Source organism: Erinaceus europaeus, chromosome 5, assembly GCF_950295315.1.
Source record: "Erinaceus europaeus chromosome 5, mEriEur2.1, whole genome shotgun sequence".
Lineage (NCBI taxonomy): Eukaryota > Metazoa > Chordata > Mammalia > Eulipotyphla > Erinaceidae > Erinaceus > Erinaceus europaeus.
The window spans coordinates 5,860,197-5,874,445 of NC_080166.1; positions in this window are offsets into that span (position 1 = coordinate 5,860,197).

The window sequence follows — 14,249 nt, forward strand, 5'->3', positions numbered from 1 at the left end:
GTCATTGCTTCTCCACTGGACATTGGCATTAGCAGGTGGATCCATCCTCCCAGCCTGTTTCTATCTTTCCCTAGTGGGGAGGACTCTGGGGAGGTGGGGTTCCAGGGCACATTGGTGAGGTCATCTCCCCAGGGAAGTCCAGTTTGCTACATTCTCCTCTGGCTATAATTCAGGATATCCCTTATGACCTCCTCCCCTCCAAATATAACTAGAATAGACTTTCATCAGTGTAAGTGTATCTATTCTCTATGTATTTGTTATTGAAAATTTTGTAGTTAATAAAATCTATTTTAAAATAATTTGGGGTCAATTAGTTCTTTCCACTAAGACCTTCTTATTAAGTTGTTGCATTAACAAGTTAACAGCTGTCACGCTTGACAAAGATGATCCCCTAGAGCCGGTGATAATTTTTGAAGAGGAGGTCAGCTGGGGGCCAGCAAAGTAGCTGTCTTGAATCGTCTGACCAAGTTCAAACCTGGCCTCCACCGAATTGAAAGAAACATCTGTGCTGTGGGCTCTTCTACTCTGTCTCTCTGTCTTCTCTTTGTCTCTATCAAGAAAAATAAAATGTAAAACACTTTATCAGTTCCATAAGCTAGCATTGAGTCCCTATTAATTTAAATTCTCAGGGGAAATAAACTAATAAAGTAGAAATTACTCAAATGGGGTCAGAGTATCTGATACAGTTTAACAATAAACTTTATACGATAAATGTCTTTGATTTTCTTTTTTTATTTTCATTAGTGATTGAATAATGGTGAACAAGACTGTAAGAGAACAGTAGTACAATTCCACACAGTTCCCACCACCAGAGTTCTATGTCTCATCCCCTCCATTGGAAGCTCCTCTTATTCATTATCCCTCTGGAGATAAGGACCAAAATTCGTTATGGGGAGCAGAAGGTGGGAGTTCTGGCTTCTGTAATTGCTTCTCCACTGGACATGGGCATTGGCAGGTGGATCCATATCCCCAGCCTGTTTCTGTCTTCCCTAGTGAGGCAGGGCTCTGGGGAGGGGAGGTTCCAGGATACATTGGTGAGGTCGTTTGCCCAGGGAAGTTAGGGTAGAATCATAGTAGCATCTGCAACTTGGTATCTGAAAGGCAGTGGATACAAAACAGGCCAAATTGTTTAATAAACAGGAACCCAAAGATAGGAATAGAGCAGATGTTTTTAATTTTCAAAGCCACTGTTAAAGAACTACAAAGATGAGAAAAATAATTCTCAGAATGGAAATGTCTTCATAGCTAGTTAATAGATAGAAATTCTTCTCCCACTTCTGTTTTCATTAATTTTCTTGAGCAAACACTCAAGAAATCCAATAAGCTGGAAAGGAACAATAGAAAGAAGGAGAAAGTATCATAGATTGGTTTTCCTCAGGTAAATCAGAAACTCTTAACAGAAAAGCAAGTAAACAAAGAAAGTGAATTATTTTTTTTTCTCCTTTAATCAATTGAATTACTCCCAGATTTCATGGCCTAGAACTCAACCCTTTCTTTTGGACCCTGTTCCTCAGACATCATTCTCTCTTTCTCAGAGACAATGTGGTGGAGTTCTAGCCTTTATTGTAAACTTTTATAAACTTTTAACTTCTAAAATGTTTAGACAGGATGTTGTTTGTTTAGGTTTTTTTCTGAGATATCTGGAACTGACTTTTAAAATATTTTTTACTGGCGATTAATGGTTTACAGTCGACAGTAAAAGACAAGTTTGTACATGTGGAACATTTCCCAGTTTTCCACGTAACAATTCAGCCCCCCACTAGGTCCTCCTCTGCCATCATGTTCCAGGACCTGAACTCCCCCACCCCACCCAGCCCAGAGTCTTCCTTTGGTGCAATACACCAACTCCAGTCCCAGTTCTGCTGAGTGTTTTCTTTTCTGATTTTGTATTTCAATTTCTATGAGTGAGATCATCCCATATTCATCCTTCTGTTTCTGACTGATCTCACTTAATATGATTCCTTCAATCTCCATCCAAGATGGTATGAAGAAGGGGAAGTCACCATTTTTAATACCTGTGTAGTATTCCATTGTGTATGTATACCAACTTACTCAGCCACTCATCCGTTGTTGGACACCTGGGTTGCTTGCACTGGACAGACTTTTTTGCGATACATGCCACCTTGGAATATGAAATTAAAGTCAACTAAGATCATGTGGCCCTCAGGTGAAAATGTTACCATAACCCTAAAAAATAAAAATGATCTAGAAATAGAAATATCTCCAGAGGAGACCAGGTAGTAGTGCAGTGGGTTAAGAAATATCTCCAAAAATAACCTTTTCATAGAGAAGACTATTTAGAGTCAGGGGAAAAAAAAAAAAAAAACATCTAGAAGCAGGACAAGGGTAAACAACATAATGGTTATGCAAAGAGACTCATAGCTGACACTTAGAGGAATCAGCCACACAAAGAAAGAAGAATTGGAGAAAATAACGGGAATATCAGAAGGAGAAAAGTTTCACATGGACCAGTAATTTAAAGTAAATTGTAGTTGAAGCAGAGAGCAGGGAGGGAGAGTAGCAGGGAAAGTTGTCAGATCATAACCCCCCCATCATTGTTTGTTTTTTTCTTAAACAGCAAGAATGTCTTTTTTTTTAATTTGTAGATAAACCTACTTTTACTAATGTCAAGGTAATAGTTTTTCTAAGTTATCAGCTTTCACAGGCAGATTTTTTTTTTTTCCCTTCTCTCTCTGAGTCCTGATGGAATTGGAGTTCAGAATTGCTTAGTCATCTTCCTGTAACATTTACTCCTCTAAGTATGGACCAAAATTCTTTATGGGGTGCAGGAAGTGGAAGGTCTGGCTTCTGTAGTTGCTTCTTTACTGGACATGGATGTTGTCAGCCATATTTCTATGGCCTTTCTGAGATCACGCCGCTCGTCTCCTTCTTTCTCAGGCTAGTCACCTTCTTCCTGCACTACTGCTTTGATTAATAACTTGTCTGCAAGAACAAACTACTTCCTGTTCCATGCATAATATGGCCTTGGTATTTGTCCAGGTTTTCACTACTCAGCACATTTGTAAAGGTGACACTTGGAGAGACATACATAAGGAAAGAGTTAAGGAGGATTTTTAGAATCGAATTCAAAAGAGAAGCATTTTCCTTGCACACAAATTTTGGCAGATGACTTCTTAAAATCTAGTTTGGAGAAATGATTTTTGAGCATTATATCATACAAACAGCTACCCCATGTTTATTGGTGTAAAATTCAAATAGCAAAGATAACAAAGATAACTCTCCCTTAGTTCATTTTTAGATTCAGAATTTTTTTTTTGAAAATCCAAAAATGATATTTGAGGAGGTTTGTAAACTAATGTCTCATTGTATAGGAATGAACAGAGAATAAGAGTCTAGATCCTTTGAGACAAAACAAAGCAAGTCAAGTCCTCAGTTACCACACAGGTAAACCACACAAAAGGGAACCTTCCAGAATGGTGAAGTTGTGCAGTGCTTTTCTCCTCTCTCTACTTCATCCTTTATATGGGAGAGGGGAAAAAAACTGTCCCCTGGGAACAGTGAAATCATACAGGCTCAAAGTCCCAACAAATCCCTGGCAGAAAAAAATAAAAGCTTTTTTTAAAAATCCCAAATGCATTAACATATTTGGAAAATATACATGGTGGCAAGTTCAAAAGTAAAAATGGGGCAAGCCAAGGATATGTGTGCTGTGTTGACAGGTTAGGGCATCAAGGAGAGAAGAAAGAGATTCCACTTGACAAGGAGCAGAGAGAAGAGTTTCTCAAAACAGCAGATGTTCACTGAGAAGCTCCAATGCATTCTCCTGAATCGTAGCAAAGAAAAGCAACCGGTTATTTCTTTGAGTAGGAAAAAGGCAAAGGACTGAGACAAGAAACAAAAGCTTCTTTTCCATTTTCAGGGCCTTCACAAATCTCTCAGTATATGTTTATTGTTTGTGTGTGCATGAATGAAAAAGAGAGAGCAGAACACTGCTCTAGTCTGTGTAATGCTGGGATTGAACTCAGGGCCTGAACATTCAATGCATATGCTCCATGTCCCAGCACCTGCACTGCTCCTAATTCAGTGGTGTTGATAATGGTCTTATCCTTCAGAAGGAAATCTTTTATAAGTATTTACTTATGCTTCATAGTTTACTAATCATTTAATCCATTGCTTTATAGCACATCATTTCTTACATTCTATAAAAATACTAATTCAGTAACAAGAGAATGTATCCGTCTTTATCATCTAAATAAAAATACAAAATTTGGGGAGATAAATACATGATAGAACATCTGGGATGATTCGCAGCAAACTTACAATAGTTTTTGCATCTAGAAAGGAGAAGAAATTCAGAAAGCCGGAGAAGAATGATGAAGGAATGGACCAGGTGGTCAGGCACCTGGTTGAGCACATATGTTACAATGCACAAGGACCCAGGTTCAAGACCCCACTTCCCACCAGCAGGGGGAAAGCTTTGCCAGTGGTGAAGCGGGGCTGCAGATGTTTGTCTCTCTCCCTCTCTGTCTTCCCTTCCCCTCTGGATTCCTGACTATCTCTATCCAATAAATAAAGACAGTAAAGATAAAACAAAAGAAGAATGAAGACTTGAGTTGGGAGTGGGAGTGGGGTACAGATATCTATCACAGGGAAATAAGAAACTGTGCATATGTGACAACTGTCTTATAAACCCTTACTTCCCTAATAAACTATTTTTAAGCAGAGTAATTCTCTTTAGTATACTTTTTAGCTTAAGGGTGCACTAATAACGATTTTCCATGCTTGCCACCTTAAGAAAAAAAAACACACACTGAAGCGAAGTATCCTTAGCTATAAAAAAAAAAAAAAACTGAAGGAGGAAAAAAAAACTTTTCTAATTATCTCCTTCTAAATTCTTTCTCCCCCTTCTAAATTCTTTTGACTAGTCTAATAATTAAATTGACAGGAGACAGATTAACAGAAAATTTAATTTTGTATAACCAGTGAGCTCATAAATATGTAACCCACAAAGTAATAAACAAAGCAGACACAGTTTTTATGTCTTCTAGATAAACAAATGAAAATTTTATGAAGAACTGACAAGACAAGGAATCTTACTTAGGGTACTAATTAGTTAAGGAGCTAAGTGGGATTTGTTCACAGCTTCCTTGTCCCTGAATCCCTAGTGTCTGTTGACAGTGACATCCCTCTCCCTTCCCCTCCTACTTTTGAAAGGACAAACACTTAGAAGGACAAAGCACCAGCTAAATTTTTTAAAATTTCTTTATTGGGGAATTAATGGTTTACAGTTGACAGCAAAACACAATAGTTTGTACCTGCATAACATTTCCCAATCTTCCACATATCAGTTCAGCCTCCACTAGGTCCTCCTCTGCCATCATGTTCTAAGACCTGAACCCTCCCCCCCACCCCACCACCCCCCACCCCCCTGGTCCCTGAGTCTCTTCCTTTGGTGCATTACACCAATTCCAGTCCAAGTTCTGGTGAGTGTTTTCCCTTCTGGTCTTGTTTTTCAACTTCTGTCTATAAGTGAGATCATCCCATATTCTTCCTTCTGTTGCTGACTTATCTCACTTTACATGATTTCTTCAAGCTCCATCCAAGATGGTGTGAAGAAGGTGAAGTCACCATATTTAATAGCTGAGTAGTATTCCATTGCGTGTGTATCTAGACCACAACTTGCTCAGCCACTCATCTGTTGTTGGACACCTGGGTTGCTTCCAGGTTTTGGCTATTACACATTGTGCTGCTAAGAACATAGGTCTACACCATCCTTTTGGAGCTTTTTTTTAAGTTTGGTTCCTTAGGATAAATCCCCAGGAGAGAATTTTTGTTTTAATTTTCATTAGTGATTTAATATTGATTTACAAAATTGTAAGATAACAATTCTATACCTTTCCAGCCACCAGAGTTCTGTGTGCCCCTCTCCTCCACTGGAAACTTCATTAGTTCTCCCAAGAGCACAGATACGGGTTGACTATCATTTCTATAACTATCTATAGCTATATACATTCACCCATTTTTTTTTCTATGATCCCCTGCACCAGCTATTTTTCAGATGTCTTCAGTCCAAATTAATCCACATGCTAAAGTGACAGAATGTGAGGTAGTTTTCCCTGAAACTCAAGACATTCACATCTGTATGCTTCATTTTCAGGGATGCTATGACAACAGTATAAATGAAACAAACGTGAATTGTGACCTGTAACACACCATCAACAGTTTTTATTTATAATCCTTGTGCTAGAGAGATAATAAGCCAATTTATTTAGCAATTGAGTGTTTTCTTTTATAAATGTACTCTTTTTTATCATCATCGAGGCTTCACCATTATAGTGGCTTCGAAGGAGGGGGGGGGGGAACATGATGGCACTGAAGCTTCCTCCTGTAAGATAGAAGTCAGGTTCTGTTGTAAATTAACTTAAAGCATAAAGGGGTTAGGTGGGGAGCTGCTGCTGCTTGCAGTGCATAGAAGGAATCACTGCAGGGAGCTGGGAACTGGTTTAAACAGTACACGGTTATTAGGGTGAAAAGGTAAAAGGCAAAATAAGCACTTAGCATCAAGGGTTAAGTGTACGCCAGGTCTGTAAAGTCTGAATATGGTCATCAAAGTTTAGTCCCATAAGATAAACAATTATCAGCTCTGGTAAAAGTTGCTCATGGCTGTAGAGGGTCTAACATTTACCGGCTACATACAGAGTCCCACGTGTTCAGTTCCCAGGAGACATGGCGGATGGATGTCTGGAGCACCATCGCCAAGATGCTTCTGACCAGGAGAAGCAGCAGCAGGCAAAGAGAGTCAGGTGCTCAAATCCTGTGCTTTTATACTGTCCCTTCTCTTAAGCACCTCCCCAAGATGAGGTCATTTGCATGCTAATAGTCCCAAACTCCTGCTAGGATCACCACATGGTTCACACCTGGGTTGTGTGAGTGGCAAGGTAGAAGCGCTATCTAGGTGAGCAGTTTTGCTGGCTAGAATATTAGTCTTCATAAAGGACTGCTGAGGCATCAACTCCATTATCTCCTTTCACTTTCAATATGCCACATTTAAATGTATGAGGGATAATAAAGTCTTCTGTCTACCTTTCCTGATCAGTATTAACAAGTAAAAGCATCTCTTCCCCTGGTGCCTTTTTCGCTAAGGCCAATGTTGACAAGAAACAGAATGAGAAAAAGAACGTGAGGAGAGTAAGGACCTTCTCATTTCACACAGGAGATCATCAAACCCTAAATCATTATAAGCTGATATCAAAAGAGCGAGAGTGTCTGTGAGTTTCCATAATTGCTTTTTCTAAAATAGAAATAGCATTTCTGCTTCTGTGATATTTAACATTTCAGGTTCACATCCTTTTGGAAAACAGAGATTTACTGGGTATTTCTGAATCAAGGGCTTATTGAAAGGGCACTTTTATATAAATCAACTACACATGTTGGCAATTATTTAACCTTCTGAAATCAGTTCTCTGCTCCCGTTCTCAACTATGCCTTATTTATAAAATAACCTGTGCTTGTGTTTTCTTTTCACAAACAAGTAGAACCTGAAATGGAATTGGAGTATTCCACCAAAGTAAAAGACTCTGGGGTGGGGAGAATACAGGTCCATGAAAGATGATGAATGTCATAGTGGGGGTTGTATTGTTAAATGGGAATCTGGGGAATGTTATGCATGTACAAACTATTGTATTTACTGTTGAATGTAAAACATTAATTCCCCAATAAAGAAATAAATTATTTTTAAAAAGATAACCTGTGCTGTGAATCATGGGTAAAACTTTGATTTCAGTTAAGTCTGAAAGGCAATAAGCTGGAAAGCTGAGACCTGCCACTAAGTATATGACGTGACCATGGGTAATTAGGTCAAACAAATTGCAAATCCGTATGATCTTTATAGTAAATGAGAAACTGTTTTTAACAGATCCATGTCTGTGTCCACATCTAAGGCATTAGTCTACATCTGACACTTTTGTTTCTCTTTTTTTCTAATTGCTTTTAGCTACACGTGTACAAAAAGAGTATCATCAAATATTAACTTGTGAAAGGATATTTTTGAAGTCGAGTTCTATTCAACCGTGGGACGGTTTCACTCATATGTGAAACATGGGGATTTGAAATTTATGAACTTGCAAACAACAACAACAAACAAAAAGAAGTACCCAAGCTTTCTCTTAAGATTTCTCTTAAGACTTTAAAATAATGACACTGATTTTTCAACATGTCATTGGAACTATACCACAGTAACTAAGATACTACCTATGTTAATGCAAAAATTAAAGATGACGGGAGTCGGGCTGTAGCACAGCGGGTTAAGCGCAGGTGGCGCTAAGCTCAAGGACCGGCGTCAGGATCCCGGTTCGAGCCCCCGGCTCCCCACCTGCAGGCAGGTCCCTTCACCGGCGGTGAAGCAGGTCTGCAGGTGTCTGTCTTTCTCTCCCCCTCTCTGTCTTCCCCTCCTCTCTCCATTTCTCTCTGTCCTATCCAACAACAATGACATCAATAATAACTACAACAATAAAACAACAAGGGTAACAAAAGGGAATAAATAAATAAAAATAAAATAAAATTAAAAAAAAAATAAAGATGCAAGTTATGTCCCATTCTTCCTACTTATCCTTCTTTTTTATTATTTATAAAAAGGAAACATTGACAGAACCATGGGATAAGAGGGCTACAACTCCACACAATTCCCACCACCAGAACTCCGTATCCCATCCCCTCCCCTGATAGCTTTCCTATTCTTTATCCCTGTGGGAGTATGGACTCAAGGTTACTGTGGGATGCAGAAGGTGGAAGGTCTGGCTTCTGTAATTGCTTCCCCGCTGAACATGGGTGTTGACTGGTGGATCCATACTCCCAGCCTGCCTCTCTCCCCTAGTAGGGTGGGGTTCTGGGAAAGCAAAGCTCCAGGACACATTGGTGGGGTCGTCTGTCTAGGAAAGTCTGGTCGGCATCATGCTGGCATTTGGAACTTAGTGGCTGAAAAGAGAGTTAACATACAAAGCCAAACAAATTCTTGACCAATCATGGACCTAAAAGCTGGAATAGTGCAGATGAAGAGTTGGGGGGGGGGGGTCCTCCATTTTGTAGATAGCTAGTAGGCATATTTTAGTTATATTCCAAAGGGCCTGTGGCTAGACTAGTTTTTTTTTTCTTTTTCCCTCTGAGCCTGATATCTCATATGCAGGTGGATTCAATTTGTTGTCTGGGGAGACGATATCATGGCTGGAAAAGGGTACTTATCTTTCTAAACTTGAATTTTTCCCAGGAGAAGTTTTCTTTGGATCCTTAGATTAATCTTGGTTTTTGATGGGTCCTTGTAAAGCAGAAAGAGGACTATAAGGCCATGGGGATTTTTTATCCATCTAACACAATCATGTTTAGGTGTTTGCAAAACTTTCCTCTCCCTCTGTCTTAATCTAGAGCCTACAGAATTTTCTCAAAGTGTGAGGGAAATTTAACACATCTATTTTTAATAGATAATATTTAACTAAACATAGTTAAATATTATCTATTAAACAGATAGATTTAGTTAAATATTAACTATTTTTAATAGTTAATCCCAGGCCAATGAGGATGAAGGGGGAAACAAGTTAAACAATATCTGAGTAATTTCTCACAAGATCTATAGTCATGGTCATTGGCTTCATCTCAAACCAAAAGTACAAATAGCAAGTAACTAGAAGAGTGTGTTTGTCAGACACCTGAGACAGTTTAAAAGAGGTTTAGGGAGAAATTTTCCCATTGCGGTGATTCACTGAGAGATGTAAAGAGCACATTCACTTAAAGAATTTCTTTTTATATCTTGGCTCCTATTGGTCAAATCTCCTTCCATGGAAAACTAACTCCTTCTCACATCTGGTTTGTGTTATCAAGCCCTTCATAGGTCTCTGAGGATGTCGACATCACATGAGAACTAATAGCAAAGGCATGAACAAGTGTGAATGAGGTGAAAATCCAAAAGACAGAAAAGAGACATGATGATGGGATTTGCAAAGATGTATGAGACTAAATCCAATCCAGATTCCCACGTGTCTTCTCAACTAAATACTCATGTATAAATGAATTTTTAAGTAAAAAAATTATAACTGCTGTATCATAATACCAAGCCCATTCCTGGTCTAAACACTCTGTGTAGGTGAACAAATCAAGCTCCATGTCTTTAATAGACTTCCAAATAGCTCATCAAAAAAAACCAGTCATCTCTCCCACGAGTTTCAGACATGTCTAATTGCTTCTCTGATGTATTTACATGAAGTAAATCCTGCAATGCCTCTCAGGTTTATCGGTCAAATTAGACCTTTTAGCTCACGATGCTCCATCTTCTCTGCTACTGCTACCGTCCTGTAAAGCTGTGAGCCAACATTTCAAGAAGTCTCCCTATTCTCACATCGTTCTCAGCGGATCATCCGTACAAGAGTGGTACGTGTTCTGAATATGAATGCTGTTACTTAATCCTCTCTGTCAGTGGTTGCATTTTATGTTTTATTTCATGCCAGGTAAATCTCAATGTGTTTTATGCGATTTTTAAAATCTTTTAAACAGACACAAGTTTAGAAATTTGTATCACTCTCCCCTTTTAAAGATGAGGGGGGAAAACAGAAGCATTAAGGGGTGCAAGGTTACAGAATACATAGGTGGAGAAGGGAGGAGTTGAGTCGCACTCTAAATCACTCCCCACTTCACTCCTACCTGTCTGGTGTGCTCTTATTATTTTCAGTACTAAAATGCCTTGTCACACTTGCAAGAGTAAGCGTGATCTATTTCCTTCTTTCTAAAACTACATCTGGTGAGGCATCTCTCCCAAAGCCCCCTGGGGTTAACTTTTTTATTTTATTTTATTTTTTTTTTTTGGCCAGGAAGAATTTTTGCCACCTCCACCTGGGATCCATTCTCCCAGTTCATTGAAAGGACAGCTAATTTTCACATTTAAAACTTCAGTTCATATGTCTCTTCTTCAGGGATTCTTTCTCCAATAATTCCTGAATTTTTTTTTTTACATTAACTGGTCCACTCCTGCATAACAGTTATCACAGGCTAGCTAATATATTTACTGAGTTATTTGTTTACTAAATGTTCACTCCATCAGGGTAGAGATATTTGTATTTCACCATTGTTAATCCCCTCAATACCATGTATCATACTTGATACAGTGCTAAGTACCTAAATAAATATGACTTAATTAATAAAGAAGCAGAGAGGCTAATAATGATGTAATTATACTAAGAACCTAGGAGAAAGGGGCGGGGGGTAGTGCAGCTAGTTAAGCGCACATGGTGCGAAAGCGAAAGGACCGGCTTAAGGATCCGGGTTCAAGCCTCTGGCTCCCCACCTGCAGGATGAGTGTCACTTCATAAGCAGTGAAGCAGGTCTGCAGGTGTCTATCTTTCTCTCCCTCTCTGTCTTACCCTCCTTTCTTAATTTCTCTGTCCTACCCAACAACAATTAACAACAAGGACAACAAAATGGAGAAATAGCCTCTAGGAGGAGTGGATTCGTAGTGCAAGCACTGAGCCCAAGCGATAACCTTGTAGGAAAAAAAAAAAAAAGAATTTGGGCTCGGTGGTCATGCACCTGGTTGAGTACACACATTACAATGTGCAATGACCTGGATTCAAGCCCTCAGTCTCCACCTATAGAGTGTAACCTTACTAGTGGTGAAGCAGGTCTGCAGGTGACCCTCTCTGTCTCCCCTCCCAACTCAATTTCTCCTTGTCCTATTAAATAAGTAAACAAATATTTTAAAAGAACCTTCCTCCCTCAAGCTTTAACCCATATTATCTATATATCTATATCGATATATGAAATATCTTCCCTACGTGTTCAATTAGGCCTTCCTAAAACGTCTGAACAGACATTCTAATAAATGTTGCCTTAGCATATGACTTATTTTGAGCTAAGATAAATCAAGGTCTTTGAGGCACTAAGAAACTGTAACTGTATTGTTAAATGGGAATCTGGGGAATGTAAAAAAAAAAAAAAGAAAGAAACTAACTAGAACCTTAACTGCCTAGAAGAATGAATATTGGGGTTATTACTTGGGTTTAGGATTGTCTCCAAAAATATTCTTCCTATCAAAATTTACCTATTTATTTATTTATTTATTTATTTTTATTGGATAGGGACAGCCAGAAATCAAGAGGGAAGGGGTAAGAGAGACAGAGAGAGACAGACATCTGCAGCCCTGCTTCACCACTCGCAAAGCTTTCCCCCTCCAGGTGGGGACTGGGGGCTTGAACCCAGGTCCATACACATTGTAGCATGTGCACTGGAGCAGATGCAACACCACCCAGCCTCCAAGCATTTGGCTTTTGTTATGGAAGTCACCCTACTCTTTCCTGGAAGCCCTAACCTCTTTTTCCATTTTTTAAAATATATATTTGGGGTTTTTTTTGTTTTTTGTTTTTGTTTTTATTTTTGTAGTTATTGTTATCGGATAGGACAGAGAGAAATGGAGAGAGGAGGGGAAGACAGAGAGCGGGAGAGAAAGACAGACACCTGGAGACCTACTTCACCGCCTGTGAAGTGACTCCCCTGCAGGTGGGGAGCCAGCCGGGGGCTGGAACCGGGATCCATAGGCTAGTCCTTGCGCTTTGTGCCACCTGCGCTTAGCCCACTGCGCTACCGCCCAAGACTCCCTCCTTTCCATTTTTTATTGCAGGGTAAAAATGCATTTTCCCCTCTAAAAGACCTTGGTTGGGGGGTGAGGAGAAGAACTTAAAAAAAAAAAACCTCTTCCCCATCCCCTAACTTCAATTAAATATACACACATATATTTTTTTTCCCCTTCCAAAATGTAATTTATAAAAATATCAGAATATTTCAAGGATTGTGGATTAGGACAATAAACCTCATGACTATGAAAAAAAGTGTACTTTCTCTCTTCTCATACTTCCTCTCTTTCATGAACAGAGCACGGCTCAACTCTGCTTTGTGGTACTAATGGAACTGAACCTAAGAGATGGGAGCAAGCTTCAGGCATCAGTCATTTTGCTACCTCCTCAATGCAAAAGTTTAATTTTATTTATTTATTTATTTATTTATTTTAAAAGGATTAATTAACAAAACCATAAGGTAGGAGGGGTACAACTCCACACAATTCCCACCACCCAATCTCCATAACCCACCCCCTCCCATGATAGCTTTCCCATTCTCTATCCCTCTGGGAGCATGGACCCAGGGTCATTGAGGGTTGCAGAAGGTGGAAGGTCTGGCTTCTGTCATTGCTTCCCCGCTGAACATGGGCGTTGACTGGTCGGTCCATACTCCCAGTCTGCCTCTCTCTTTCCCTAGTAGGGTGTGTCTCTGGGGAAGCTGAGCTCCAGGACACATTGGTGGGGTCTTCAATCCAGGGAAGCCTGGCCAGCATCCTGGTGGCATCTGGAACCTGGTAATTGAAAAGAGAGTTAACATACGAAGCCAAACAAATTGTTGAGCAATCATGGGCCCAAAGCTTGGAATAGTGGAGAGGAAGTGTTAGGGGGATACTCACTGCAAACTCTAGTGTACTTCTGCTTTCAGGTATATATTTTACAGTAGTTTATGGATACGTGTGCACATAAGCTCTCTCTCACAGAAACTGGTGTATATCTAGGTTTTGGGACTTTGTTAGAAAGTGAACCACCTGAGATGAAATTAGAGTGTACTATAAAAGGAAAGGTCTCACCCGAGTAATGAAGTTGAAGGGTTGTCATTCCACACGTGAAGTCTCTGGACACAGTCTGAGGTGAAGCATGTTGAGGCGGCAATCGTTGCGTTGGTTAGGTTGTGATCGGCAGATGCAATATTATTTGATATGATTTGAGAGAGGCATACGGGAAAGTGGGCTCTATCCAAGGGTTCCAGGACTGGGGGAAGTAGAGGCTCTATAGTGGAGATGTGAGGTTCCTGCTGTCTTAGGGTTCAAAAAGACAATCGATAGTTAATGTTATCACATTATTTGGTAATTGGGTTAACTTTGAAAAGTCCTTTTGTTAGGGTTTGCTGTACAGTACCCAGTATCTTGTATATAGCTGTGCTATTGGATGCTTCTAATCTACTTGGTCTAGGCTTTTGAGAGAGTCCGCATATCAAATACACAGCCTATATATTAAAAAGATTCAGTTTGTGTTTTGAAAAACTTTGAGACATACAATTGATTTTCCCCCTCTCATATTAATTAACTACTGATTTATATGTCTACATTTTGCTAGGAGTGTACATAAACACCATTCCCACCACCAAAAGACTGTGACCCATCCCTCCCACCCACTCCCACCCCCCCACTGGCCCAGGAAGCTGCATGTCTACCCCTC